Source organism: Vespa crabro, chromosome 6, assembly GCF_910589235.1.
Source record: "Vespa crabro chromosome 6, iyVesCrab1.2, whole genome shotgun sequence".
NCBI classification, from domain to species: Eukaryota; Metazoa; Arthropoda; class Insecta; order Hymenoptera; family Vespidae; genus Vespa; species Vespa crabro.
In genome coordinates this window covers 7,304,963-7,329,916 of record NC_060960.1, presented here as the reverse complement: position 1 = coordinate 7,329,916, position 24,954 = coordinate 7,304,963, and the positions used below count along the sequence as shown (strand labels likewise).

At 40.4% G+C, this 24,954-nt stretch overlaps 1 protein-coding gene across 1 annotated transcript in view; it reads right to left on the bottom strand.

The window, feature by feature from the left end:
* Positions 1–4,258: 4,258 nt before the first annotated feature.
* Positions 4,259–24,954, bottom strand: part of LOC124425101 (homeotic protein ultrabithorax-like) — a 487,023-nt gene continuing 466,327 nt past the window's right edge. The window contains exon 4 of the mRNA XM_046964973.1: positions 4,259–4,453. The gene's annotated coding sequence lies outside the window, so the exon portion shown is untranslated. The remainder of the gene's footprint in view (positions 4,454–24,954) is intronic.

Sequence of the window (24,954 nt, the reverse complement as noted above, 5' to 3'; positions counted from 1 at the left end):
GAAACGATCCTACCATCACTATCATCATCCCTCTATTACTTTATCCTTTAAACTTTTCCTCGCTCAATGAGAAACAAAATAATAGAAGCGTCGTTCGGCGAACAAGAGACAGACACTTTTTCCGTCACGCGTATATTCTCATTCCGACATCCGCATGCTTTTCACAGCTCAACTCTCGTTTCACACGGTAAACGTCCCGGTATTCAAATGACGAATGTCGAGAGACTTACTCTCGTTGATAAATCATAAAAGTCAGCCGTCTCTCAATATGTGATTCGTATCGAAGAAATTTGATTTATGTATTATTTCGATGTATCTCTGCTATAGCTAATTGCAACATCTACGTTTTGACGAATAGGTTGTCGTCGAGTATTCCTCCATGCGCGTGTATTTCTTTCTTCTTCTTCTTTTTTTTTTTTTTTTTTCTTTTAATAATTATTATGTATTTATGTTAATGGAGACAAAAAAAAAGAAAAATGAAAAAGGAAGAAAATTTTTTTCTTCTCTTCCTGCCTCGCCCTCCCCCCTCCATATACCACTGTACGTAATGTGCATTTAGACAATATAAGATGAAGCCAGGGATTATGGAGTTTATGGTAAACCCATGGCTACGGTAGAACAGAATGAAACATACGAAGGTAATACAGTGTGTGGAGTTGCGCGCGCAACAATGTCCGGTTCACGTGAGAGCGCTCATTATTTCCCGAAATATATCGCGTTACGCAGTTACGTAACGAATATAATGCGGTTGCGTTTGAGATATCGTCGCATGGAATGCGCGAATGCTGCCGAGTGCGTGGAGTAATTAAAGTGCGATAAAAAATGCAGGCACGCCGCGTTTCGGAGCCGAGTTGTAGTCTTCCTTTCTCGTACAGTACACTCGCCTATACTCGGATCGAGCGTCACTCGGATCAGGCTTTCGTCGAATTAACCGATGATATAGAGGCTCATATTTTCTCGCGCCATTTCCTAATGGCTTCAGGGAAATGAGAGAACGCATGAGAGAGTGACATCGAGCGAACATCGAGAGATGATCAGTTTTGCTGAGTCTCGTTTCAAACCTAATATGGTGTTTATCTTTCAATTGCATACAAGATGTATTATCTACGTATTCTATCGCATGATATAAATACTTTTAATCAAATCATTTGCACTTTTGATTCATTTAAAGTTTGAACTTAGTTTATCACGAAATATAATTAGGTCGATAAGATTTTTTTATTTTTATTTATTTTCATAACTATAACAAAGGTAGGATGCATATGAAACTATGTATTCATATAACGTAAGTAGTTTCGTAAGGGAAGAAACGATAATTAAAATTTATTTTAAGATGGACGGAAGGAAGAAATTCCTCACTTTAAACATCGGGCACCGTTCTTGTTTACAATAGTATAGAAAGTTTGCGTGGTCGAGATAAATCTCCGGAAGGAGGTAAATGCGGGGACCGCGGAACAGTGTCAGGATCAGGGAGATTCCTAATGAAAGCAAGCGGGCAGACCCTCGAAAGTCAGGATCTAGACTTTCCAGGATTCTGAGCTGCAAACTTCGGCTTAGAAGCGGGGATCGCGGTAGTCGAGTCTTGCTTTCGAGTTTGCAACGACCGAAGGTTACTTTGGCCGACGTTTCGTGCGTTCAAGAACTTGCCCGGTAGTTGCTCTTACCGCATTTGTAGTTGTAACACAGCTGCGTGTTTACCTATAAATATTCGTCCGTAAGAGTCGGTGGTTTGCCATTATTAATCACAGTAAACGATTATCAATAGCATGATATTAGACATATTAGAATCGTTATCGAGTAAATATCGATAAACTAACTGTATAAATTCGTGTTTGATTTTTATTGGATTATTCTTTTTTGTTTTTTTTTTTTTTTTTTTTTGTAACATTGTCAGACGATACCCGAGAAAAAAGAGAGCGTAAGAAGCGTGCAATTTTAGTTATGAGATACGAAGAAATTATATTCGATCAATATTCCATCAAGGGCATCGAATCGATATGAAATTGATATCCAGTAAAGCTCATGGCGCGTAGGTAGCGTACGGATGCGGTTACGCACAGGTAGGAATTTTCAGTGATCCGTAGAACAGAGGAAGCCCACCTCGGTGGTTCAACATAACAGCCGACGTAATTATACTTATTCTTGTTGACCGCGTCCGTTTCAACCATGATGGCCACGATACGGTCTCGTTACGGTTGACCGAGCGATTTGACGCTCTAAACCCGAAACTCCACACCCGCCGCGGTTGCGACCGCAGCGGGACGTTAATATGCGCCTGGCTACGTGGCTGTTAATCTCCTTACAAGAACCGGTCAGAAGTCGAGAGCTATCTCATCCCGCAAAATTTCCGTTTGCGAATTAAAGACGATAGTTACTAAGATATGCTTTGAAATACGAAAGGATAGTTGAAATTTCTCGGTCTTGAAAATGTTATCTCTCGATAAAGGATGACATTTTCCGACTAACCGATATGTTATCCTCGAACCAAAAGGAAAATAAGGTAGAGAGGAAAAAAGAAAATAAAAAAAAAAAAAAATAAAGAAAAAGGATACGAGACTTGCTCGGATCGGAGGTACGCGCGATCGTAATGCGTGCCTTCGTAGGAGATCCAAGTGCATAAATAAAGTCGGTGGAGCGTGGAATCATCGGTCGGAGGTGCCGGCGACGACGACGACGACGACGACGACGTCGTCCTCGTCGTCCTCCTCCTCGTTGTGCGATACGTAGAAAGGCATATATATTCCGTGACTCCGGCCGTGAGATCCCTTCTCGTCCTGTTGTCCTTCTCTCACTCGCGCAGGACATGCTCGGAGCATGAAAGACGAACGAAGAGGGTCGAAGTACTAAGGCGAAAGAGAGAAAAGGACATAGCCAAGTTCTCTGGACACACGGACTCTGACGCATACGTAGTCAGAGGTACCAGGTATAGTGTAGTGGCGAGGCGGCGTGTTGGTGACGATAAATCATGGGTTACCACATTGTAGCCCAGTAAATCATCGGACGCGGGGAACGCGAGAGCTTCCCAGCGTGAAATGAAACGAATTCATCTCTGTCAACCCCCACTATGTACTCTCTAGCCGCCTCTCTCTTTCTCCTTCTCCGACCTCCCGCTCCTCCTACCACCCGATCCTCTACCCCCTCGTCCGCGGCACCACCATCCCTCCGATCCACCGCCCACCCTCACCACTCCCCCTCCTCATTCTCCTCTCCCTTCTCATCCTCATCCTCCACCGCCTCGTCGCTTGTTTTCTATCCTTCGCACGCAACCGGATAGGGTGGATACCTATGTACCATCGAGCTTTCACATATTTACTCTCGCTGTGGATATACATAATGCCCTGGAGCCACCCACCTACACACCATCACTACTACCACCATCACCACCCCACCGTCCCTTCTCATCCTCGTCCTCCTTCTCTCGCGGAATCATCTAGAATCTTTTCTCGCGCGGCACGAATTTCTTCTTCTTCTTCTTCTTCTTCTTCTTCTCTCGTCCTTCTCCTTCATTTCTTTCTTCTCTCACTTTCCACCACCTTCCTTCGGTATTCTCGACCGCTGACTAACGGTCTCCCCGTTTCCAGAACAACCACCACACGTCGCCGAGAATTCTTCAAGGGAAGTGAATCCTTTTGGTATGTCTTACGAAGCATTATGTTTTACGTTTGATCGATGTAAATGTCAAAGTATTTTTTTTTTAAATGACTTTAAAAACATTCTCGTTATATTCCATTCCGGTCTAAAATAGTTTCTCTTAGTTAAAACAGCTCGTTACGTTTGAAAGTTGTCGAAAATCCGCCCACTTAGACGTAGAAGCTTTTGTATCTTCTAAAAATAAGTTTCTCTTCATTTCTGATATTCCATGGAAGATGTTCGAGTTCATTGCTCTACCTTTGGCCGTCCATTTTGGCCAAGGAACGCCTTCGAAACGCTTGCTACACTTTTCTCGTGAGCCGTACCATGCGCGGTAACTCCCCTGAGCTAGACGTCAGCACCGTAATATTTATCGTAATTTGATACAACCGGCCGAAGAACAAAAAATTGCTGCTAGCCGTAGGAGGATAGAAGAGGGACAAAAGGGAGGTCATAGATCCCGGCAAGCTCAGACGCAGCCTTTTCGTGTTCCCCTTCAACCCTCATCTCTTTCGTACTCTTTCGACGACGACATCCCCTATCAGCTGGTATTCTTCCTTTTCTTTTGCCACCGAAATCACCCCCTGCCCACTGTTTTATCCTCTACTACCCTTAAACCTTCGACTTTTTCTTTCCCTTTCGTTGAGATATTATATGAGTCTCCCTGATCCGGTAGCATCGATCATACTCGTGTAAACAGTGCCGGCCAATGGCAGCCTCGACACGCCCGACCTCGAAGATACACGTCGCTTGCTTCGGTGATTTTCGAAGATTTTCTTATCTCATTGATTCTCTTTCCTCCAATGATAGAACGTATCGGATCCTGACGAAATAAAAGAGGATATTACTTTCTTTTTGGTTTGTTTACAATCTCCCTACCTATGGAAATATCAATAATGATGTAACCTTGTCAATGAAATTGTACGATCAAAAGGAGAACTATGCTTTAGAGAACATTTAACAAGTCTCAACGGAACTCGTTTCTCTCGTATAAGTCTCAATTAACATTGGGTAGTTTCTAACAAGCAATCCTCTATTTATCATTCTCAATTAAATCCTAATCCTTAGTGATGAACGAGCACGCGGGTGTGGCGATGAAAAGAAAGTTATGCAATTGATTTATTCGAACTTGAGAATATCTCTCGAAACGACATTCTTGTTTTTAAGCTTAAAGAAATTTTTATCATTTGTACCGACTATATTTTATATATTATCCAAGGCGAAAAGTTTTAAAACAATCGAGCGATGACTCGAATGTTTCGTTATTATCAATAATTGCTATGTTTTTCTTGAAAATAATACACGGAAAGGTTAGTACGATTCGAGGTTAAAACTAAGTCGAGTGAGGTAATTGAAATAGGACAAGAACGTAGAGGTAACGTTAACACTAATTAGGAGAGTCCATTTGTACTTTTATTTAATCAGTGCCTGCCGAGTGAATGAGGAGCGTGCTTCTACTTGGCTCGAGAACGAGAACGGTGTGACGGAACGGCGAAAAGGGATGAAAAAGGTAGTCAAGAGGGGTGTGAGTGAAGCTTGGAAACGTAGAACAGAAGGAGGCGGAGGTTTCTCGCGTTGCGGTGGCAGACTATTACGGGACTCCCACATAAATTGGATTGTCGCTCGGTCTAAATGTATGTAGCGATAAATCCGGCTAGCAAAAATAATGGCGACTCATTTTGTAAATGGCGTAAAACTTAAAATTGTGCCGGCCGAGCGGCGAGTTTTATGGATGGGGTGACAGCATTGCTATCGCGAACGCTATCACCTACGCCAGCCATTCGGTAAACGGACTCGACGAGTGAAAGAGAGAGAGAGAGAGAGAGAGAGAGAGAGAGAGAGAGAAAACGAACGAACGAACGAACGAACGAACGAACGAACGAACGAACGAACAAGCATAGAAGGAAAGGGTGGAGAAGAGGGGTAGCCTGGCTGGCGCGGGAATGACGGCACTAGCTCGACCGAGGCTTGACTGCACGCTTCGAGGCTAAAGAGTAGTGGTGGCAACTTCGGGATGGAGAAAGATCGCTTTACCCTCCATGATTCTTTATTTTCTTCTTTACTTCCTTTCTCCTTGGATTTGAAACGAAGGCTATTGATTTTATACCAAGAAGAAGTACCGGTTCGATGACCGAAATTCATTGCAAAAGTTACCTCTTTGCTTTTTTTTTTCCTTTTCTTTTTTTCATTTTTCCCTCGAGTAAGTGCAAAAAGGGGTTAAAAAAGAGTTAAGAGAGAGAGAGAAAGAGAAAGAGAGAGAATGCATAATTACGAAAACAGTTTAAATCGAATGAGAACTTGTCGGCGTACTTGGAAATACTTCGTATCGGTAAATACATTTCATTCTTTTGTCGAAGAAGCAAACGTTCCTGATCTTTTTCTCTTCTTAACGAAGAAAATCGTCGAGAAGAAAGAGAAAGAAAGAAAAGGAGCGACGAATATACACATACACACACACACATATATATATACAAACATACAAATATATATATATATATATATAGAAACGCGAAAGATTTTATAAGTTAAACAACACCGTAGTAGATATACAGATATCGATTACGACCTTTGTTTACGTGTCAAGGAGATACAATGTGAATGAATCGTAATGAACATTTACCCTTCGAAGCGTAGTAAACAAACGTTAGTACGTAAGAATAAACACGATAACGCTAGAATGTTCCGAGGGAAGAAAGAAAAATAAAAAAAAAAAAAAAAACAACGAATAGAAATAGTAAAAGGAAAAAAAAAAGAAAGAAAAAGAAAGATGTATTGAAGCCGATCGAGTCGAAAGAAATTTCTTAGTGTAACGTAGAAAATCGTCGAGGTAAGTTGTATCACGGTGTTATATCGTGGAACACAGATAATTCAATCCTCCCCTGGTGGACCTATCAGTCTGTTCGGAGCCGATACCACCCCTTTCTTCTTTATCCCCATGAGTCTCCGTCGACATCGAGTAGCGAAACTGGGGAGCACCCTTATAGCCAACTTCATTGAACGCAGCGAGCGTTTATCTTCAAACAGGAGCGTCACAAGCACCCCCTTGTTGCACGCCGATGAGCCAACCCCTCTATCTTCTCTATTTCTGTATCCACCCACATTTTCTAGGCCATCGAAGAGCGATCGAATGATCGCGAGGTATCGAACACTTTATTTTCATTTATATCTATGTATATACTTAGAGTTTAGAGATCGATTTTTCTCATTTTCTTTCTGTACATTCGTTCGAAACGAATTGTCGAAGAGATTGTTTGAGCTCTACATAAATCTATTTACTCGCGAGAAATAATACGAAATACTCTTTGTTTTTTATTAACTTGCGTATGTATGTATATGTATATGTACGTACGTGCGCGCGCGCGCGCGTGTGTGTATACGTGGAACAATGGTAAAATGCGTGCGAACGGTGAACACAGTTCTCTTTTATTTTGCTTTTTTTTTCTTTTTTTTTTCTTTTTTCTTTTTTTTTTTTCTTTTTTCTTTTTTTTTTTTGTGTTTGCCTCTTTCTCGCCGTTATAAATCTTTATGTGGAGCGTGGATTCTTTTACTTGTACTTTTATTTATACGTTACCGACTAAAACGAATATAGGTGGTTCGATTTGGCAGGGATCGGGATGGAATCTTCGAAAAATATATTTTGCTTAGTAGAGGTGTACGATCGATCAGGAGGACGGCTCGAAGGAAGGCAATCTTAGCGGAGTTTCTACCGAGAAGTAATAAAACCTTGGGGGTACGGTAGAGGCGGAAGAAGTGCGTGCATGAGACAGATAGGAAACCTAATTCTCGAGAAGAGGGTGCTTCCTAGATCCGGAAAAACGCCCTCGGTGTATTATTTATACGCTGACGAAATTGGTAGCCGAGCACGCCAAGCACGCGCCACAAACATTCTTCGTTGTATATATATATATATATATATATATATATATATATATATGTAATACTTGTATATAAACATATATATATATATATATATATATATATATATATATAAATATATATATAGTGCGGAAAGGTTCTCTCATTTCCCACAAATTCGTGGCGATTTTATATACTGTACTTCGATTCGAATAAATATATTATTTCGATATTTTGAGATTAGAAAATTTTCTTACCATATTAGATAAAATAAAATAATATAGTGGTAGAAGCTTAAGACATAACGACATACATAAATCTTATTCAAGAGATTTCGTTATCTTGTCACAGCTGTTTTTTTCCAATTTTTTTCTTTTTTTGTATTTTTTTTTTTCCCCTTGTGTCTCTCTTCCTCGGATAAGATTAGAATGTTCGACAAAGTCGAATATCGAAAAGCTCACAAATCACCGAACATTTTGTACAGCGGTTTCGAATTCCAAGTGCGTGGGAGTATTATTTTCTTGTACGGAGGGAAAGAAAAGAGTTAGGAGGGAAAACATGAAAAGAGAGGAGAGGAGAGAGAGAGAGAGAGAGAGAGAGAGAGAGAGAGATAGAGTGGAACTGATCGAAAGCCAATAATTGCTATAAAAGGGGTGATACCCCTTCCGAATCATCCCGAAGGAAGATCTCGTTTCACGGCTCGATTCTGTCACGAAACCAAGGAGTTTCGGGACCGCATTCTCCGTAAGGATAACTAGAAAACTTCTTTTCCTACCAACCCCATCTTTCTCGTTTTCTTACCTTCTCTCTTTCTCTTTCCATCTAAAGTGACTTCTTTTCTTTCTTGTTCCCCCTTCCCCCACCCCAAAGTCCTCCCCCTTTCTCACTCTCTTACCCTTTTATACCAGTTGTATAGGCGGCCGTAGAGTATCTTCGAGGTGCAGGGACGTGTTCACCCAAATGCGCTGTTAAAATTTTGGGCGCAATCTTACCATTTGTCTTGCGGGACTTGGAAATAAATCTCCGGCGGCTCAGGCGGACTAAGAAAAACGCCGTGCCCCGGCATTACGTTACGTGAACGCGTTCGCGCGCGTGTGCTTGGATAGTGTGTGGTGTTAGTGTGGTGAGCTACCCCTATGTAGCTTTCTCGTCGTCTTATTCTTCTTCTTTCTCTTCATTTCGCTAGGTCTTGCGTGAGGTGAAGGTTGAGGGAGTTGAACTACCGAGAAAGAGAGAGAGAGAGAGAGAGAGAGAGAGAGAGAGAGAGAGAGAAAGAAAAAGAAAAAATACGATAGCAATGGTAGAAAAGAGGCAACATATCCGGAAGAAATCCTCCCCCTCGTGGTTGAATGCTCAGGACCGCATCAACCGTCCGATGTTTCATCGATAAATCATAATATTCGTATTAACATTCCTCGCACTTCTTTCTTTACTACGTTGTTCCCTACCTTTCTTTCACCCTGAGGTAGGATAAACGAGCGAGAACTTTCTGATAGAGAAAGAGAGAAAGAGACAGAGAGGTAGAGAGAAAGAGAGAGAGAGAGAGAGAGAGAGAGAAAAAGAGCTGTCGAGCGGCAAAGATAGCGAACGTGACGAACGAGACTTATGCGTGTTCAGATAAAATATGAATTTTATCCAATTTTTACTTTTCCTCTTGATTATTGCAAATATAAAAATTATACGTCGAACGTTCGGATCTAAATCGAATTTTTATATTCTTTCAAGAATTAATGTGATATAATAATCGTATTCTTTTATATCACGAGTCTATATCGAATGGTCAAATTGCGAAATTGATTGAATCGTTTTTTTCAAAGATTTCGATCGACAAACTTTGACGAAATGAATAATTTTGAATTGGTATAGTAGAACGATATATAATTCGAATTATTTTTTCGAATTTTCTTTCTTTTCTTTTCAATTCGATTTTTACGAACGGTCTCGGTAAAATCGTAGAATTAATAGTAGAATTTTAATATATACTTTTATTATCATGAACAAAAGGAATTGAATGATGCGTATACTTTTTGCGATTGATACATTCGGGGAGGGTCATATGGATGGGGATGGGGGATGGGACTGAAGTCATTTCGTCGTTAGAACTTCTACATGTATTTACGTTACTACATATTTATGTATCTATGTATGTACATAGAGTATCGAAAAGCGTTGTAAATTGTGAGGATCGACCGATAGGTAACATAGTCACGCCGTTACACTAAACGTTGACATCAGCGATGCGCGTTCCATCGAACGGGGATGGAGATGAATGAACGGCCATATAGAATCGAGGATGAATGAATGACAATGATATCGTATATCAAACAACGACCGAGCTGGATGGGTCACGCGTTTCAGGAACGGCCGACGAGAGGACGAGATCAGCGCGTACATTTACGCGCGAACGTAAAATATGATCCCCGACTACGCTTTTTCGCACTCAATATGAGGTTTCGTAGTCGGTTCCCGTATGATTTTCTCTCGTACACGTCTGACAAATGAAAAATGGCGTTTTTCTCTGCGGTAGGAATAATTCGCTACTAGACAGTAATGCTTAATAAGAATACTTCTTCTTTTGTTTCTCTCGATAATATAAATAATCATATTAATTGTTGTACCTTGACGAGCTCTATTAGAATTTTTATGGAATTATAAAAATAACGATTTTTTTTTTCTTTTTTAGTATTTCGAGTTAATTTTTGATTTCTTTTCTTTTCTTTTCCTTTTTTTTTCTTTTTCTCTTTTGTTTTTTTATCCCTATACTTATCATATACCTATTATTTTTTATTATCTAATATATTCTTATCATCCCATTAAATTTATTATCTTGAAAAATTTATAATGGAAGTAATTAATTGTTAATAGTATGATAGTTGGTTAATTTTCTTTTTTTTTTCTTTTTTTTTTCTTTTTTCTTTATTGCCATATAACTACACATAAACTACTAATGTATTATTATCTTATATTTTTATATAAGATTATAATTTAATATTATCATATATATTTTATATTATCTAATATATGTGTTTATTATTTTATTCAATTTATTATCTTGAAAAATTTATAATGAAATAGATGATAAAACGATGCAACTACTCTATTATTGCGAGTAAAAATCCATATGACGTCTATGTTCGTTGGTGAAACGCATATCATTCCGAAACGCTTCTGCTTTTACCGTAGAAAGGAGACGATTTATCTACGTAATGAAGTCGCAGGTACTTGTCCGTTTCTCCTCTCGATGCACGTATTTCTTTCCTTCTTTCTCTCTCTCTCTCTCTCTCTCTCTCTCTCTCTCTCTCTCTGGCACGTTCCACGAGACTCGGAGGCGACGCAACGCTTCGATGCAGCGCAGAAGGCGAGGCAGACCCGAAGACGAATGCATTCACATTTTGGCTTAGTGTTTTATATAACGATAACTCAACGGAAGAAGACGCGACGTCCGCGCTCGTTCGTTCGCTCTCTTTCTTTTCTTTATCTTTCTCCCTCTTGTTCGATCCCTCTTTCTCTTTCGTACGCGCGCACGCGCAAGCGGTATGCCTCGTGAAGTGCCCCGCCGTAAAATATGTGTCTGGTGTCTTATTCTTCACCCGCTTCGTTTCTCCTAAAGGCACAAGAAGGAAAACGAGAAAGAAATAAAGAAAGAAAGAAAGAATGAAAGAAAGAAAGAGAGAGAGAGAGAGAGAGAGAAAGGGAATGAGAAAGGGAATGAGAAAGAAAGAAAGAATGAAAGCAAGAAAGAAAGAAAGTACCCTCTGGGTCGAGACACCCCTTCCTAAGCTCGCTCGCGACTTTTACTCGAAATTATTATTATTGTACTATCCGCGGATGGCAGGAATGTGGAAACTGTCACATTAACGTTCCGACCAAGGGCATCACGCGAGACGCTCGAGTGCCCGCGCGATCGCGATGCCCCAACGTTTCGCTTCGTTTCCTTCCTACGCGTTCTTTCATTCTTTCTCTTTCTGTTTCTCTCTCTCTCTCTCTATCTTCTTCTTCTTCTTCTTCTTCTTCTTCTTCTCTTTTTCTTTTGATACTCTTCTTAAAACTAGCGAGAACACGCTTGAATTCTCTCCGAAGTGCACCCTCCAACGTCGACACCGTCTTACGAGTTCGAGGAGACATCGATCGCATGAAACGGTACTTGACCGCATGAAATGCTCATTCGAGTCAATGGTAATATCGATGTTTTAAAAATTACTATCGCTTTTTCTACGAAATGTCGTTGGAAGATTTAATATACATTTAAAATCGTATCGCGTTGATAACAACTTTTAGTACTCCTACGTGTATATATATATATATATATATATATATATATATATATATATATATATATATATAAGTGATTGTATATGTTAGATAGATATGCATTTAAAATATATGATTATATAGATAAATGAAATTTTGATGAGGAACAAGTTTTTCTAGCTGACAAAAATATCTCTTGAAAATTAATATTTTTATTTTATATAAACATATATAATTTTATTAAATATTATTTATAAGCATTATAATTTCCTCTCGTGATCTCTTTAATATCAGTTAATTCATACAAGTTTTTACAACTATTCGTCTTCGATTGAGAAAACTCGGTTAAAGGGTATGCAAGCGGTCGAACCTTATATAAGGTTCTAACGCATTATCCCTCGCGAAGAGACGAATGTGAGAGTGAGAGAGTGTGCTGGAGAGAGGGAGAGAAAGATAGAAAGAGAGAGAGAGAGAGAGAGAGGAGTAAGCGCATGCAAGCTCGCAGACCGGAATGGAGTCGTAGGATAGCAATTTCGAGCGAGCAGTAATAAAGCACGTCTGCGCGCCGAAATCCTGATGAATGGCCGCGCTTAGGCTTGAAATGGAGAAGCGACGAAGCACTCACACACTCTCATAGTTCTCCTCTTCCATCGTGCGTGTGTACTGATTTTCTCTCTCTCCCTCCCACTCTCTTTACCACCTTCATCTCCTCCTTCTCTTTCCATCTTTCTATCTATCTCTATCTCTATCTCTATCTCTCTCTTTCTCTCTCTCTCTCTCTCTCTCTCTCTCTCCAGATACGAAACTCTAGCGTTTCCATGCTCCAACCGATAGGACTGAATCCGCCATAGACTCGTTGCCGAGGCGAACTGTTGTAGAATAACGTCAACCCTCGAATTCTATCTCTCCCTTTCCCTTTCCACCAATCTCCTCTGGCACCATCGCTAGTAGGATTCTACACAGGGCAGATATCGGTGCGGGTAGGTACGCGTGGCCAAACAGGCCACGGGATTCGAGAGGAGGTGAAGTGAGAGGAGTTCACTGAAGCTCAATAAATCTACTCATTCCGAATTGAGAATGTAAAATACATGCGGTTCGCGTCTGCGTCGACGAGCGCTCAGATTTATCAGGGCCGTTCTCGATCGGCGAACGTATCGCTAGCTCCTCTCTCTCTCTCTCTCTCTCTCTTCCTCTCATGACTTAATTTATTGCATCGGGACCTCGAACGATCGGCTCGTCTTAATTCGTATTATTTGCGTTCTAATCGGTCTTTTTCTTTTGCAGTTAAAAAATTTCGATCTTACAGGCACTTTTCAATTTTTTTTTCTATTTCTGTGTTTTTCTTTCTTTCTTTTTTCTTTTTTTTTTTTTTATTCAAATACCATAAGTGAACCTTAGAACGGTTATTTATAATTTCAAAGATTTACGTACCTCCGACCTAACCAAAGAAGATACCTACTTTTAATAAAGGCAAGTGCTCAACGAGAAACTCGAGAAAGTACAGTAAGTGGAAGTACGTACGTACGTATCTACGTACCTACGTACCTACGTACCTACGTACGTACGTACGCGTTCACGCCCTCGAACGACATTACTCGGTTCTCCATGACGATGAAAGGGAGATTACTCCACGGGAGTCGCGCTCCAGGAGAAGGGCGGAACGTGTTCTTGCATACATTTAAAATATTCCGCTTCGGACTCTCCTCGTAAACCTTCTCATAGCTGTATGTACCTAATACACGCCGGGGTGGAGTCTGACGGAGGGCGGGCCTCTAATGTATGCGGCACTGGTAATGCACTTAGGAAGATAAGACATACTTTACTTAAGATCTCAAAATATTATAAATCAGATGTTAAAGCCGCGTGAAAAAGCGTCTCATCGCGCGGAGTAACGTCTTGAATTAATTTCAAATACCTGATACCGATCCAACGTTAAAAAATTCTTATTAATGCGACACCCCCTCAATAGCGTTCCATAATTTTGTATATCTATAATAGTTTCGATCATTTAATTCACAACCGAATCTTTTTTTTTTTTATAGCTTTATATTTTTATAACTTTTATACTATAGATCACTTAGATCATTTAGATATACTAGATTCATACGTCAGTAGATAGCTATAATTTTATATTAGCGTAATATCGATACATCGCAAAGATATACACACTGAACAGGCTCTCACCCGTTCTCTCTCTCTCTCTCTCTCTCTCTTTCTCTGTGATTCATAATTCGAAGGATGTCGAGGAGTCGTAACAAATGGCGGACCGTCTCGAATACGGTTCGTACAATAGGCGCCCCGTGAATCCCCAATACGAGCGTTCGGTAACGTCAGCAAAGTCGAATGTCGACGTATGTACATACGTATATAGGATACTTATATAGACGATTCGATCTAATCTTCCTTACTAGATCGATTCTTTTCTCATTGTCAATTTCGACTTTTTTATCTCTCTCTCTCTCTCTCTCTCGCTCTCTCTCTCTCTTTCTCATTTTCTCTCTCTCTCTCTCTTTCTTTCTTTATTTCTTTTCCTCGACAGAAAAGGAATGAAAAGACGCGTCAAAATGGGTTTCCGAGAGTTCGAGCTAATTGTATCTCCAGTGTTTTCGAGCGCAATATCCGGCAGGACACGCTCGAGAGTATAGTGGTAGGTTCACGTGGAGGTTACAGAAGGCAGCTAGTACCTATAGCGGCAACTTCTGGCCCTCTAAATCAGCCTCCGTGTCGTGATTCATGGAGGGCAACCTCTTGCCCCTTCTCCCAACCTTCTCTCCTTTCCCTTTACTCTCCCTCCCCTTTCCCCTTTTCCCCCCATCACCATCCACCTTGCTCTTCCCACTCTCCGTTTTCTTCGCTCGACTCCGTACCCTCTTCTTCCTCCTTTCTCTCCTACAGCACCGGCATCGCCACCACCATCTCTTTCTCTCTTACGACTCCTTCGGCAGTGACCTCCTAGGCGACCCTTTTACCTCCGCTTCTCCGCCTTCCACCAATCCACGATCCACACCTTAACGTCTCGTACCACTTTCGTCTAGCGATTCTTACGATCCTCTTTTATTCGTTCACGAGTTTCTTCACTAGGAAACGCACTCGCTTATACGAAACATAAAACCCGCCCAATATCCGATACTAACATTTAATTATTGATATTTTTAATAATTTCAATTCGTTTCAAATCGAATTTCCAAATTTTTTTTTTTTTATTATCTTTTGAGAACACTTCTTATAGACGAATTAAAAAATTCATCCCGACGTAAGTATCGACGGGTTATAAAAAAAAATTATTATTATACGTTGACTATTCTTAACGACATGCGTGTTCTACGATAATTTTATATGATATTTCGTTAATACGGCATTCGGTAAAATGACATTATTTTGTTAAAGAATAGGTACTTAATAATACAGATACATGGTATTAGAAGTACATCAGGTCGTGCACCTTCATAAAATATACTCCTCTAACGGAATCCCCTCGAGATATCTGTAAGAGAAGGCTATTTTCGAGCTCATTGAATAGACAGCCATGATTCTATGACCGCAGAGCGTGCCAACTCCATTGTAGCGCCCTCCACCACTTTATTCCCTTATTCTCTCTTCTGCTGAACCTGCTCGTACATCGCACCATGGCACCTTAACTTTCGGGGCCTATACAGCCTAATGATAACGGCGTCGGCTGACATCCTTTCACGTCACGTCGTAGATTAACTTCCGTCGACTCTCTCTCTCTCTCTCTCTCTCTCTCTGTCTCTCTTTTCTTCAATTTTTCTCTCCCTCTCTCTCTCACTTTCTCTCTCTCTCTTTCTTCTTTTCGCGTCCTTCCGCCATCGTCGTAGAAAATTTTCTGTTCCTTCGCCAAGACCCACGTCCTCTTTGCTATAACATACGTGATAGTAGAAGCAGAAAGTATAAAGACGTGCACTGTATCCTTAGGAGAAATATACTGATACGAGTGTATTATGTCTACTTTATCATTTTTCTTTTTTTTTTTTTTCCTTCCTTTGCTTTATTTCATTTCATTTCATTTCATTTTATTTTATTTTATTTTATTTTATTTTATTATTTTTTTCTTTGCCCTAAAGAAATTCAAGAAAGCAAGAAAGCGAATTTGTAATTTAATAATTATATCTATGCACCATTGAAAATACATATTGTATACAATATCTTTAGGCTCTATTAAGATAACAATTATAATAGAAAATCATTGATCAGGTGAATCTTATTCGATTGATTGACAATTGTACGACGAGAGAGAACCGAGCCACGAAGATGAATTCCGAAGAAGAGCATTTCTTAAGAGAAAGAGAGATAGAAACTTGTCGTTGTCGTTGTCGTTCCCGAGTCGTCGCAAGTTCCCGACCTTTTCATCGTATCGAATCGAGTCGTGTTTCGTAGCATACACACAGAGAGAAGAGTCGTTGTGTGATAGATGTGACGGAAACACGAGAGAGTAGTTTCTAATTAATGGGGCTACTTCACTCGGGGGCAGACTCAATTATTGTCGATACCGAGCAGAGGCGTAGAAGGAGGTGGAGTACGAATTCACCGTGCTCTGCTTCTTTCTCTCTTTTTTTTTTCTCAATCTCCCCATCCCCCTCCTCTTTCTTCTCTCTCTCTCTCTCTCTCTCTCCTTTATCTCTGTGTGCGCGTACGTCTCCTTTAGTACACACGTACACCGATGGGAATACGTAAGGAAGCAGAGCATGAGCAATGGCTGGCAGCGCTCCGTAATAATGTTGTCTTCGTCGGCTCGTTTTATTTGCCCGCGGCGCAAGAATGTAGCCTACAGTCCGCCTCAAAATTCATGCCACGGTAGCGCAAACCGATCGTCTCTCGATTCACCGAGTAGTAGTCCTCTTCTTTCCTCGTCTTTCGATCAATGATCATCTTTTTCGATCTATATGTTTCACAGTGTCCAACAAGGAAGACATTACCGCGTTCATTTACTTATGTTGTCTTACCTCATTTCTTTTTTTTTCTTTTTTTTTTTTATCAGATCTTTTTGAAAAGTTTTCTCAAAATATTCATTTCTTTTTTTCCTTTTTTTCTTCCTTCTTTTCTCATTTTTTTTCCTTTTTCTTTTTTCTTTTTCTTTTTTTACTAATCGTCATCATGATTCTCGACGAATATGATTTTTAAATATCATCGTATCATTCGAGCTCGAAGATTTAACATTTTTTTTTTAATATAATTATACATCATGATAATATTGGTATGAAACTACGGAAGAAAGTTTACTCGAAAGTGATATATACCTGCGCATTAGGAACGATATCTACTTCGAGATTAGTTTTTAAATGTAAGGGGAATGAAAATCTGAAGTTATCTCGGAGAAGAGTCGCTTTGATTTTCCAATTTAGAGTGGGGAAAGTCGAAGCTACCACCTGTAGGTCATCCAGCCTGGCACACTTCCGGTCCCGGCGAAGCAACATTTTACGAGTACGCGGCAAACGACGGAGATATCTGACAATCAAAGCGCAGTAACCGTATATCATAGGAGGAGGGATAACGATGAGAATTGGCTCTTGCAAATACATTAGACGATGCGCGCCGCCGCAATGGAAGCCACCACTGGGACGGGGTCAGGGACGGGAACGGGGACGGAGACTGGTTGGAGAGGAACGAGTATGGTAGGAAAAGACGGAAGATGACGTTCGAGCCGCAGGGTGGAGGCGTTTCGCTTGATATCGCCGAGGAGGGAAGCAAAACTGATAAAATAGAAAAATCGTCTTGGTTCTCTCTTACTATATCTCTTACTATCCAACCTTTCTCCTTGTCTCTCTTAGACAGACTTTTTCGTGTTTTCTTTCTCCCATCTACCCAGCCTCCTCCTCACCCTCCAACGCCTGTCTCCCGTCGATGGAGGGTGCCGGTTGGCGCAAGAGTGCCACCAAAAAAGTATAAATTTCTTTAATGGCGCTAATAATTTCATATCGCATAATTTACTTACTGCGAAACGTAACGCCAGTAGCTAGCAGAGGCATTAACGAGGAGCCTAATATTTATGTTGCTACTCGGTCGTCCGCCGGCCAGATAACACCCTTGCTTCTCTACCGGCGGCAACGAGAGCCCACCCTGTACCTCAAGCACAAACACCACCACCACCACCACCACCACCACCACCACCACCACCACCACCATCACCATCACCACCACCACCACCATCACCATCGTCACCATCGTTGTCGTCTTCGACCGAGCCGAGAAACGTTCCCACAACGACCTCACCCCCGCCCATCTCTTCGTCTTCGCGTTTCTTCGTAACTAGATAAAAAAAAAAAAAAAAAGAAAAAAGGAAAAACGTAAGAGGGAGATAGAGGTGGAGAAATCTCCCTTTCTTTCCTTTTCGGGAGATAAGTAGGTCCTCGACTCTTCGTGTTCCTTGGTTCACGATCGGTCGAGGACAAAGGAAGGGCTCCAGAGCAAGTACCCGTGATTTAATACGCCTTTTCTTCGAGGAACTTCGGTTTACCCTCCGTGCTCTGGTTCGCGACGAGCCTTTGTAAGCGTAAATTCGTGTTAATTCGAACTCCGTTAGTATTTCGAGGAATTCGTAATTCGAAGAAGTCGAGATGGCTAATGGACTTGTAATGGACCTGATACAGGGTGAAGGGAATTCGATCTTATCGTTTGTATTTGAAATAGATTAGAGCTATTCACTATTGGGTATTTTTGGTAGATAATAAGAATGACTATATCTATAAGTCTATCATCGTCTGTTTTTTCTTTTTTTTTCTTTTTATTTTTATTTTCACGATACAGATAACCATAAAAATAAATTATGCTGGTATCTATTAATTAGATAAACGAAAACAATTTAATTCTGTCGATGGATACCATTGACTACCCTATAATTTATCGTTAAATTTTTCCTTCGTTAAATTAAACTCTATATGCATTACTAAATATTCTTCCCTTATTATTTTCCATCTTTTTGTTTTCTTTTTTCTTTTTTTTTTTCTTTTGTTTTTTCTTTTTTTCTCTTTCGCAATAATCTCAAACCTTGAACAACGCGTTAGCTTGCCGTTCGATCGTGAGTCGCACGGAAAACGACTACGCGCGTGCGGTAGGTACGTAGAAATTCGAGAGCGCGCGAATGAATGCGAATGCGAATGAAAAAGCTTAATGCGCCATTATTTACTCGATAGTGGACAACCTGGTTCCAGAGGTACCAGCACGTGTTTACGCGTTTATAACAGACGTGACGTAGAGTGGTTATATTCCTGGCGGGGTACGCGTGTCTCCGGAAGAGGGGTTTGCGAGGTGAGGAGAGGGGACGCTTCTAGTAAAGGACTGAGAGGGATAGATAGAAAGAGAAAGAGAATGAGAGAGTGGGGAAGAGAGAGAAAGAGAGAGAAAGAGAGAGAGAGAGAGACGAGGACGATGCTGTTTTGCGATGCAGCACGCGCATTACCGGACCGTAATGCGGCGTTGGGTTCACCGGTTCATATATTTTATTTAGCACTGACACGCACGGGGGCGAAATTACGCGGCGTTATTAATGAAACTAAACTATTAATTTAAATTCCATTGTTCCATTATAAATAATTACCTGTTAATAAGTGGCCGACCGAGCGCGACGGCGTAATGCGATCGCCCGGACAAAACGCGACCGATCCCCCGTACCGATCACCAAACGAGGTTAAAGCTCGTTCGACGATCGCATGCGATACTCTACATACACACATGCGTCTTCTTCGCCATATCATTTTCGAATCGTCCTACCGCGCGCTGTGGCTAGGCCGCAATAATTCGATCCAAATTCGAGGCAAAATTTGGGAAAGGAATATGAACGTTAATAGACCTGTGTTTCTTTGTTAATGGATGTGTGATAATTTGGGTGGAAGGGAGATGGGGAAAGTATTTTTTCTAGATTCGAAAGTAATGTAATACTCCTTTGATTATATCAATGAATTACATATATTTCGGCGTAGCGTTAGGATTGATCATATAAAATTTTGACAATTTTACTTTGTCATTTTATTTTCTCTCTCTCTTTCTCTCTATTCATTCATTCATTTATTTATTTTTTTTCTTTTTTTTTTTCATATAGTAGTCAATAAAAAGCAAAGAAGTTATTGTAAGTTATAAGCTGAGGTGTACGTGAAAAACGTGCGAATCGTTCGTTTCAACATTAAAAGGAGACGAATAAAGATTTATAAGAGATACGTGTATGGGAGAAGATAAGAAAGAAAGAGGGAGAAAGAGGAAGAGAAAGAGAGAGAGAGAGAGAGAGAGAGAGAGAGACAAAGTTTGCGCGTGGCATAGACACGTAAGTCGGTATAGCCACGTCTCTTAGAGTGTATTCAATTAATCAAAGCTAAGTCGTTCCGGTGCTGATTACTCTTGCGATGCACTTAGTCGCGTACATGCGATTACACGCTGTGAGATAGACAGATGAGGTTACGTGCTTGTAGTTAATCTTCCGTACGTCAAACGGCTACGAACGACACGCCGGTAGAGTAGGAGGATCGGTGATACTAGGGGAAGCAACGAGAATCAAGAAGAGAGGGAGAAAGGGAGAGAGGGAGAGAGAGAGAGAGAAGAAAATTGCGTATGCGCACGTAGCTAACTACGTACGTGCATCTCTTCGCATAAGTCAACACTTATGCTAGATATGCTTGAGTAGGACATGTCGGTCCTACAAAGAACTCACTTATTCTTTCAACAATATTTATTCACCAACGACCAAGATTTCCTGACAACGCGTTTCGTGATAAATTTACTTATATATATATTTATATATATATATATATATATATATATTTCGGAAATATATTCCGAATATTTTATCGATTATAAACAATGTAATCATCCCCTTCGATTGTACTTATTTCAATCATAATTTATATTTCTAAATTTATTCACAAGCAATATTAATCATTGAACGTAATAATAAATACTTGATCTGTGAAATGAATAAGAATCTCAACCTATAAGATAAAAGGAAAAAAAAAAAAAACAAAAAAATAAAAGAAAAAAGATAAAAAATTAAAACATGAAAAGATGAAAGGATGAAAAGATAAAAAGATAAAAGAAATCATATCTATTTCTCTTCGATAGCCGTCACGAAACGGATATCTTTTATACATAATTATGCATTCTAAAAGAAACGAACTGTAAGACCGATCCTACTTCCGATTCGAGAAAAGAAATAAAAGTTTCCGATCCGGCGAAACATAAGAAAATGTGGAACGTTTGACCTGTCATAGAATACGAGAAAGTCATTTCACCATAGGGGGTCCATGAGATTTGCTTATGTATATAAGTAAATATGTATGTACGTATGTTGTATATGTGTTGCGTATCATACGAGCTGGCTTTTCCAAAGGAACGAGACTGATTTATACGAGAATCGTAGGATCAACAACCCGAGAACTGTTTAGCCGGTGCATCTCATATTTATTTATCGGTGGCTGGAATCGTCTCGATTCTGGCGCGTGTACACGCGAACAGAAGAGAAGAGGGAAGAAACGAAGCGGGGCGAAGTGCGGCTTCGAATAACTTTTTCTTTTTCTTTTGATTCTTTCCTCTTTCTCTCTCTCTCTCTCTCTCTTTCTCTCTCTCTCTCTTTCTGATATTCCGCCGATTTTCCCCCGAGCGTTTCACGATTTCACGAGTTGTCCTGAAGCGGCGGAGTTCCAGCGGGACCACTGGAAGCCGTGGAACGTCGCGAAAGAGAGCAGGAGAGGGCGGAAGCGACGGCGGCGCCTCGACGGAGCCCCGACGGCGGCGCCCTGCCGCCGGTACGCCACCCCTCGTCCCCTTACGACTCACTCCCTACACTACTCGCTGAAGCTCGCTTCGATGCCTTTCTATCCTCTCCATCCTTTGCCAGCACTGCGTCTTCGTTATGTCATCTCCCTCGTTTCCTTTTTCCTCTTACTCCCACTTTCTCCTCTCTCAATCTATCTCTCTCTTTTTCTCTCTTATCTTTCTCTCGCTCTCTCTCTCTCTCTCTTTTTCTATCTTTTATCCACCCCCATACGAAAGCTTTTCGTCCTTCGGTCATTGCTTCGATCCGGAATGCCGATATTTCCTCCGCTTCAACTTTTTATCGAATTTTTACAAACTTTTTCTATCAATAAATAAATATATCTATCTATCTATCGTTAACTGCGCGCTTAATCTATCCTACGAAATATCGTACGAATATATATATAAGATAAAAGGTGTTCAGAATAATGGATAGAAATTTAATTGCTTCTGAAAATTAATAAAATGATATTATATAAAATTTAAAAATCATTTCATATTTCTAATCTAATAATCTATGAATTAATCCATAAGATAAGATATATATATATATATATATATATATATAAATAATCATGTAATTAAACTTTCAGGAGACGTAAAGTTAGCCAATAAAAGTTTGACAAAAATCATTTATTTTTCGACGTACGATATACTCGTACAAACGACGAACAACGAAAGAAGTCATTACCCTTTTTTTTTTAATCTTTCCTCATGCGAGTAAGAAGGTATTGTCCTACAACTGTAGCGGACGGTACTCTGGAATTATTCATAAATTACTCCGTAATATGTGGCCCACTGGCCGATGTCGGATAATCGATTTATAATTGCGCGAACGCGGCGATGCACGAGGGAAACCAGGCGCTGTCGACTCTCGAAATTGCATCGTGACATAGGCTTGAACGCCTCGTGACTCATCTTACTCACAAAAATGGCGCGAGCAGCGTTAAAGACGAGAGAGAGAGAGAGAGAGAGAGAGAGAGAAAGAAAGAGAGAGAGAGAGAGAGAGAGAAAGAGAGAAAGAAGGAGGGAAAGAGAGAGATCGCCGGCGCGAGCTGCATGTGGAATGAGCCCGAGAGGATAAATAACTGACGGCAATAAGCTCGCGTGAAATTATGAATCCTGTCAGCCCTCGTCCTCCATCTCCTACGTTATATTCCGAGCCAACCCTCTCAATTATTATTCTTTCGTGGGGATGAAGAGAGCGCGTGGGCGATACGCGAACTTGGTACTTACTCGGCAGAGGTAAGGAGGGGAACTCGGTTAAAACTTAAATGTGTTCTGTGGATACGAACTCGATCATATAATTAAATCAATGCACGATCACGATCGCATCACGAATTTCCATCTTTCATTTATATAATTAATGAGATAATATTTCGAATGAAACAATAATGATGTTTATTTTTTATTTTTCAATAGGAAGAATTCATTCTTAATAAACGAAATCATTTGTTCGCGTTTGGCATTATACATACTTTTCGTATATACGAGTAGATAATACATAAGAAAAGTTATTTTTAGTTTATTAGAAGGTCTTAGAAGTCTTAGATTTTGACGAAGTTACGTTAGGTAGATATATATGTGCGTGAGGATCAAAAACCTTCGGTAGCAGTTATTCCCTTAGAAAATAAGTAAGTACGTATACTCTGAAATGTTATTAGTTTCAGAGTCTCACCGTAGATACGTAAGCAAGGTGTACTTATCCGAAGCTTGGCAAGAGAGTAAGAGGAAAAGCAAAAGAGATAGAGAGAGAGAGAGGAGAGAGAGGAAAGAGAGATAGCATGTAACGCGAGAGGAGAATGAGGAGGATGAGGAGAGGGAGGAGAGGGAGGCGCGCAAGTCCGGACACACACCGGTGTCGGGATATTTATTGTAACGAGGACTTATGGCGACAGATTTAGGAATTAGGGTATCGCAGCAGGCCCGGCCCCTAGCAAGGGTTTCCATGGAGAAGCCGTGCGATACAAACGCGTGGGTGTATTCCACGGCATACAAATACGACATCCTAGGGCATCCTCTCGTGAGCACGTATGGACCCACGTGATACCGCAATAATCCACGAGGATTATCCTTCGTGTCCCGCTCGCGCGCACTCCACGAGCTCGAATATTCCTATCGCCGGCGCGCTCTCGGATTCCGATTTCGAATTCGACCTACGAGATCTGCTTCGAAACGTTCGCAGCAAACTGCTAACTCGGCCTACCACCGATCGAGATCTTATCAGGAACCTCCAAAAAGCTCGATTGCTTTCCTCGTTATTACCTAGGGGCTTCGATTAGAGCCTCTCCAAGAGAATTTAGTCATCATTTCTTCTATTAATTTGCCTTTATGTTATTTCAATTTAATTTAAATAAAAAGTACGAAATATCGTTGCTTATAAATGTAAAGGATAATTTATGGGCTTTCGAGTAATAATATAATGGTGGCCGTTTTTATTTTTCAAATTTCTTTATCTGTTATCAAACAAATTTCTTCATGCTCGTAAATAATGAAATGTATTCATTTAAAATGTGTTAATTCACCCGAGTAATTACGCCGTATGCTCGAAGCGTGAAATTCAAAGAATTGAGATTATTTCGAACAAAGATAGGATTCAAAAAAGAAATGCGTGAAAAGATATAACGTGGCGTGCTTAAAAGATTTATTGGAAAAATCCAAAGTCGTGGGTATACTCTCGCGACCGAGATTTTATCGAGCGTAATGACGAAGAGAGGGTACGACAATCGGGATGCTCTTTCATTTCCACTTCTTGCTCGAGTTCGTGATCGCTGCGTTTCGCTGAGCGTGCAGATAAAAAACGCGCGGCAGGCGTGAAATTATTCGACCTATAAATCCTAATAAACGTCTACATACTCTTCACATGATTATATGTATATACACATATACATATGGCATTTAGGTAAATGCGCATGTATGTATATGTTTTAAATAAAGAGCACGATTGCGTGAAATTTTGCGTACAACGCGTGTCACGTGCTCGAACCAATGTATGTACGTTCGATAACAGAATGAAAACATTAAAAAGATTTTGTTTCATTGTAAAGAAATTTTTTTACAAATAGTAATACGAGCCTTTACATTATTGTAAAATGATGGAAAAATAAATTTAATGATTTCTACAAATCGTAACAATCATATTATAAATTATCATCGTACTTCTGACAAAGTGACAAATCGAAATGATCCTACTTATAATAGCCTCGATTCTTTCCATTGAAACGTCATTGTCCAGTTGAATAAACCGAGATCGATAGATCTGCCTCAGGTACGTTAGAGTAACTCAGAGAATGTCGGAATAGGCGGTTAGAAACCAAGAGAAGGAACAAGAAGAGGGAAGGGGTAAGTAAAGAGAGATAGACACGTTTCCAGAGTGTACGAGAACGTACAGTTAAGGGATGGGAAAGATGGCGTAAGGGGTACGATGTGCGGAAGAGGTTAGATAGAAACGGAGAGAAAGAG